Below are 7,086 nucleotides of genomic sequence, written 5' to 3' on the forward strand. Positions count from 1 at the left end.
ATAGCAATTTTATTAGTTAACCCCAGTCAGCGATTGAGTGATTACACAACAGAAAGTTCTGTTCCAACTTTTTTTTCCATGAGCCCCAAACAGCCAGCACTTGCCATTACAAAATAGAGTAGGGGATTATCTGCTAAACACAGATAAAATGGAAAAACATAGCGTTTAACTGTGTGGGAGTAAATAAGGATGTATAATAAGCAATTGGCCACTCACAAATTTTCAGATGTAAAAAAGCCTTGAGTGTAATCTTTTTCCTCCAGATTTTCTGTGTTCATCCTCACACTCCCATCAGTAGTTTAGAGATATTTGCTCCAAAAGAGAAAATATATATAGAAAAATAAGGTGCAATTCCAGAGTGTAGTAAAAAAGATTTAATAACTTACATGTATGTTTAAAACAATCAGCATATCACCACTGGGCGTCCTTGCCATTAGTCTTATGCAGACTACAGTCACCCCAAACTGACTCAGCGTCTCTCTCCATACTGCGACTGCACTGTCCAGGAATCCCGAAATCTGTGGAAAAAAAGGAAAGAAAGAGGCACCACACAACAAGCCTCCCAGAAATGCTGCCCCCCAGCAAATAAAAATGGTAGTGTCTCTATGTGGGTGTGCTGAGGATAAAGTGTGTTTTTCTGTGTGTACTGAGGATGTAGTGTTACTGTGTGTGTGCGCTGTGGATGTAGTATGTGTCTGTGTGTATGCTGGGGTTGTAGCGTGTGTCTGTGTGTATGCTGGGGATGTAGCTTGTGTCTGTGTGTGCACTGCAGCCAATACACTTACCTATACACTGTGTCTGTGTATGCATGTGTGTCAGTATCTATATGTGTGTCAGTGATTGTATCTGTTTGTCTCTGTATCTGGATGGGTGGCAGTGTTTGTGTGTCTGTATATCTGAATGTGTATCAGTCTGTGCAACTGTATGTCAGTATATATATCAAACGCTGACACACATGCAAATACTGACACACATACAGATGTCCAGACACACTGATACGCCTGCAGATACACAGAAATACACACAGGCACAAACAGATACTGACACATACAGATACACACACTGCCACACATACAGATACACAGACATACAGATACACACACTACACATGCAGATACACATTACACACATACAGTGTACACAAACTACACACTGCACACATACAGACACACACACTACACATACAGGGCCGGACTGGCCCACCGGGATACCGGGAAATTTCCCGGTGGGCCGTCGGCACCTGGGGCCGGGCAGATACCTGGGTCTGCTGGCGGCCGCTGGGGGAGGTCTGCTGGCGGCCGCTGGGGGTCTTGTACTGGCAGCCGCAGGGGAAGCAGGCTGTTCTGTCTCTGCTCTCCCGCCCCAGCGCGCAGCTTAATGAGGTCATATTCCGGCCGCGGTCTCATGCAGCAGCGAGGGAGGGAGAGCAGAGACAGAACAGCCTGCTCCCCCAGCGGCCGCCAGTACAAGACCCCCAGCGGCCGCCAGCACAGACAGCCTGGCAGGTAGTAGTAATGTGTGTTATGGTCTGTCTGTCTGTCTGTTATGGTCTGTCTGTCTGTCTGTGTCATGGTGTCTGTCTGTATGGTGTGTGTGTCTGTCTGTATGGTGTGTGTGTGTGTGTGTCTGTCATGGTGTGTGTCTGTCTGTATGGTGTGTGTGTGTGTCTGTCTGTCATGGTATGTGTGTGTGTGTGTCTGTCTGTCATGGTGTGTGTGTCTGTCTGTGTCATGGTGTCTGTATGTATGGTGTGTGTGTGTCTGTATGGTGTGTGTGTGTGTGTGTCTGCCTGTATGGTGTGTGTGTGTGTGTGTGTCTGTCTGTCATGGTGTGTGTGTCTGTCTGTCATGGTGTGTGTGTCTGTATGGTGTGTGTGTGTCTGTCTGTATGGTGTGTGTGTGTGTCTGTCTGTCATGGTGTGTGTGTGTGTGTGTCTGTCTGTCATGGTGTGTGTCTGTCTGTGTCATGGTGTCTGTCTGTATGGTGTGTGTGTCTGTCTGTCTGTATGGTGTGTGTGTGTGTGTGTCTGCCTGTATGGTGTGTGTGTCTGTCATGGTGTGTGTGTCTGTCTGTGTCATGGTGTCTGTCTGTATGGTGTGTGTGTGTGTGTGTCTGTCTGTCTGCCATGGTGTGTGTGTCTGTCCGTCATGATGTGTGTGTCTGTCTGTCTGTCATGGTGTGTGTGTCTGTCTGTCCGTCATAGTGTATGTCTGTGTCATGGTGTGTGTGTCTGTCTGTCATGGGGTGTGTGTCTGTCTGTCCGTCATGGGGTGTGTGTCTGTCCGTCATGGGGTGTGTGTCTGTCTGTGGCATTGTGTGTGTATCATGGTATATGTGTGTGTGTCATGGTGTGTGCGTCTGTCTGTGTCATGGTGTGTGTGTGCGTCTGTCTGTGTCATGGTGTGTGCGTCTGTCTGTGTCATGGTGTGTGTGTGGGTCTGTCTGTGTCATGGTGTGTGTGTCATGGTATATGTGTGTGTGTCATGGTGTGTGCATCTGTCTGTGTCATGGTGTGTGTGGGCGTCTGTCTGTGTCATGGTGTGTGTGTGTGTGGGTCTGTCTGTGTCATGGCCTGTCATGGTGTGTGTGTGTCATGGTATATGTGTTTCTGTGTCTCTCATGGTGTATATGTGTGTTTAAAAATAGTGTTTTTGCTCACCTTTTTTCCCCCCACGCAGCGTGCTGGTCTCCCCTCGACTGGCCCTGCCTCTATGGCTAAGATCATCAAGCTTGATGATCTCAGCCAATCCAATGCTTTGCCATAGGATTGGCTGCAAAACGCTACACCAATCAGCATCTCCTCATAGAGATGCATTGAATCAATGTATCTCTATGGGGAACGTTCAGCGCCTCCAGAGTGTGGAGGCCCTGAATGTAGGTGCACTGACACAGGAAGCACCTCTAGTGACCGTCTGAGTGACGGTCACTAGCGGTGTCACTTTGAAGCAATGTAAACACTGCCTTTTCTCTGAAATGTTAGTGTTTACGTTGAAAAGCCTGTAGAGACATGCTATAGATACCAGTACCACTACATTAAGCTGTGTGTGTGTGTGTGTGTGCGCGTCTGCTAGTGAGTGAGCTTGCTTGCATGTGTGTGCCTGCTAGTGAATGAGCTTGTGTTTTTATGTCAATGAGCTGATGTATTTCAGTGAGATTGTTTGTCTATGAGGGTGTGTATCAATGAGCTTGTGTGTGTCATTGAGATTTCAGTGTCTGCATGTGAGTATGCTTACTGTATAATTAAACGTTTTACTCTGAAAGGACTAATATTTTATATTAGAAAAAGCAATATATATATATATATATATATAATATATATTACTCAATCATCTGTCAGCTGGGGTGGCAAGACATAGCCTTACATATTACATGCGACAATATATGGCGCAGTTACTTATGGGGCTGGCATAAAATTGTTTTCCAGGGCTGCTTTGTATCCCCAGTCCGGCCCTGTACACATACACAGATACACACTACCCACACACAATACACACACTACACATACACAGAGGCACACATACAAACACACACTACAAACATAACACACATACAAACACACAGATACCCACATTACATACAGATACACACACTACACAGATACATATACAGATACACACACACTACACACAGATACAGACACAAAATCATAAAAACAGATACACACACTACACATACACAGATCTACACATACAAACACACACACACACAGATACACACACTACACACATACAAACACGCAGATACCCACACTACATACAGATACACACACTACACATACACACATACAAACACACACACTGTTGCGGTCGACGGCCCGCCGCGTGGCACGGCCGTGCCCGACCGGCACAGCCTCACCGACAGCACAAGCTTACCTGCTCGTCGGCGAGCCGACAACCGCTCTCCCAGGTCTTCCGGGTGTCGCGCCCAAATCAAAGATGCCGCTGACCGCGTGGTCGCGTCCATCTCTAGCTCCGCCCCTAAAGTTTATACTAGCGTGCTTGTGACGTCACAACGTCAACGCACACGCATGTTTTGGGGTTAGAGGTCACCCTCTGACCAATCAGAGCATAGAGAGGGATATTTAAATCCCTAACTCACCCCAGTACCTTGCCCTGTCGTGGTTTCCTGTTCCTGGTTTCCTGAGAGTGCTTTATCTTTGTGATTCTGATTTCCTGGTATCCTGATCTTGGCTTTTCCCTGGTTATTCTGAATTCTGGTTTCCCTGACTTGGCTTGTGTAAACGGTATTGTGTATTTTCTGGCTTCCTTGACCTCAGCTTTCCCTTTGACCATTCTCTGTCTCTAGCGTATTAGTCTGGCCATTCTAAGGTCCGGTTTACGCTCTGTCCTTTCATTTTCCTTTTCTTTCTTATGTTTATGTTTACATAGTTTCTGCGTGCTGGACCACACTAGTAGTCGTGACAAACACACATTAAATAAATTAAGTCACCCAGCAGGTTCTTACCTTCCGCTGGCTGTGGCTGGTGGGAGAGAACAAAATAAATATATATAAAAAGTTAAATAAGAATAAAAAGAGAGTGATAGGTGTAGAAAGTGCCTATAAAAAGGTGAGCTGAGGTGGTAGACAAAAAAGGGATAACTGAAAACTAATAACATTTTAAATCATACAATTAGTCCAAATACATGAGAGTCCTAAAACAATATAGCAAGTAGGTTTGATTAATACCACAACCTAAATGGAGGTGACAATTAGGCAACCCAGATATAGAGTTAGCCTTAGGACTCTCATCTGTTTGGACTAATTGCATAATTTAAAATTGTATTAGTTGTTTTCAGCTATCCCTTTTTTTTCTACCTCCGCTCAACTTTTTATATGTATTTTCTACAAACATAATACCCTTTTATATATATATATTTATTACTTGTAACCTTGGTACTCACCCCTTTCAATGTCTTCAGTATTTCCTTGCCTCGGTGCAACCCGCGTACTGATATATATTCAAAAACTTGAAGGTGCACTTACAGGTCTTTTTTTAAAAGTGATTCTTTTATTCTGCTTACATAAAAAATGTCTGTCCCTATCGACGTTTCGAGCCATGTAGGGTCTTTTTCAAGATCAATATTACAGTGTAAAGGATGTCATTTAACAAGAAAATGTACAAAAGCTACTTACTAATCCAGTGTGTATGTAGCCCGATCCCCCTCCGAACCTAAAAGTGCCCAAGAGGGACACGTGATCCACATGGTGATGTGCATACATACTTGCGTTGTTGCTAGGCAACATGCTTAAACAAAAGAAAATCATGGTTTTTATCCAGTGCTATATAGTGAGGTGTTCTGCCGAAATAATGTGTATGAAGGAGGATTCAATTAAAGTATACCAGGTTATAAAAGAAGACAGATATGGAGAGCCTAAAGTTGTGTATTATACTTGAATGTGAATAAAATTATATTGGTAAACAGGTGATAAAAGTGTATGATCACAACAAAAAAAGTGACATAAAAAGTGAAGGCTCAACATTGTATCTGCTAAAAATCTTATATATAATGCAGCACTGTGCTGCAAGTGAATATTAAAGATGCACTAATTAGTTAGATTATCACAAATATCACATAAATTAGAAACATGAGCCTAGTGGTTATACTAAGTGCATACATATTGATTACATGCATAAGTAAATGGATAAGTAAATACATCAATAATATTACTTCATACTATTGTTATATCTATAATGCCTGAAAGCACAGGCTGTGACTTAGTGTCTTACTGTTACTAAAGCCATATAAATTAAAGAAACATAGAATAAGTTACATGTTCATTTAAGCCTTTGGGCGCAACAGTGTTCAGATGATGGATCCAGTATGCCTCCCTCTGGAGAAGTAGTAACCTATCACCTCCATGGGGCAAAGGGGGATATGGTCTATAGCTATGAAGCGTAAAGTGGGTAATCTATGGGAAGCCGCTAGGTAATGTTTTGCGATGGGTTTGTCTGTCTTTTAGTCCCGAAGAGCGGTCATGATGCCAGATCCATGGCCTCTATTTCGATCTCGTAAGGTCACGTTGGTTTTGCCCATGTATGATAATCCACAGGGACAGATTATCAAATAGATCACCTGATCAGTCATGCAAGTGATTGTAGCGGACCCTGTGTAACCCGGCTGGTTACCTACTCTATTAATAATTGACCAGACCCATTTTCTCCCAGTAACTGGACAACACACAGTTCCAGGGGTACAACAACAAGCTTTATTGGCCACACTCGGCTTTATACTCTTCCCATGCAAGGGGGTGGAACACAGGCAAAAGACAATGTCCCCTCTCAGGGTCCTCCCACTTCCGAGGGTTGTATATTGGAGCCGAACCCTAGTCCATTTGTCCCCTGTTCCTGACCCCCAAATCATAGGCGTGCGCACGGGGTGTGCCGGGTGTGCCTGGGCACACCCTAATCCCCGCGGCACGCCTATGGAATGAGTCCTGCAGGAACGGAGTTCCTGCACTTTTTTTGTGCAGGAACGCCGTTCCTGCAGGCACTCAGCGCCCCCCTTCCTCCCCCCATGTCCCCCCTGTCATGGATGGGAGGGGGGGGCAAGAGATTATGGACCCCCCCCCGGTCGGCTCTCTCAATATCAGCCGCGGCGAGGGAGCTGTGAGCTCTCTGCTCCCTCTCGCCGCGCGCTGCTTGCTGATGCTGGGAGCCGGAATATGACGTCATATTCCGGCTCCCAGCTACAGCAGACAGCCCGCGCGGCGAGAGGGAGCAGAGAGCTCACAGCTCCCTCGCCGCGGCTGATATTGAGAGAGCCGCCTGACCCACTGGACCCCAGGGACAAGTCCATGCCAGCACTCCAGGTAGGGAGGCTGGGTGGACATTTTTTTTAATTACAAAAATAATAATTTGTGTGTGTGTGAATGTGACTGTGTGTGTGTGTCTGTTTGTGTGTGTGTGTCTTTGACTGTGTATGTGTGTGTGTCTGTGTGTGTGTATGTGAATGTGTGTGTGTGTGTCTGTGAATGTGTGTGTGAATGTGTGTGTGTGTGTGTGTGTGTGAATGTGTGTGTGTATGTGAATATGTGTGTGTCTGTGAATGTGTGTGTGTGTCTGTGAATGTGTGTGGCTATGAATGT

At 45.2% G+C, this 7,086-nt stretch overlaps 1 long non-coding RNA gene across 1 annotated transcript; it reads right to left on the reverse strand.

Annotated features, from left to right (window-relative positions):
- Nucleotides 1-462: 462 nt before the first annotated feature.
- Nucleotides 463-5,171, reverse strand: LOC134568911 (uncharacterized). Its single transcript, XR_010084068.1, has 3 exons — nucleotides 5,134-5,171; nucleotides 4,465-4,480; nucleotides 463-518 (listed from the first exon to the last, which is right to left on the reverse strand). It is a non-coding gene; the product is annotated as an uncharacterized LOC134568911 (long non-coding RNA).
- Nucleotides 5,172-7,086: the final 1,915 nt, after the last annotated feature.

This window comes from Pelobates fuscus, chromosome 7 (assembly GCF_036172605.1).
Source record: "Pelobates fuscus isolate aPelFus1 chromosome 7, aPelFus1.pri, whole genome shotgun sequence".
NCBI classification, from domain to species: Eukaryota; Metazoa; Chordata; class Amphibia; order Anura; family Pelobatidae; genus Pelobates; species Pelobates fuscus.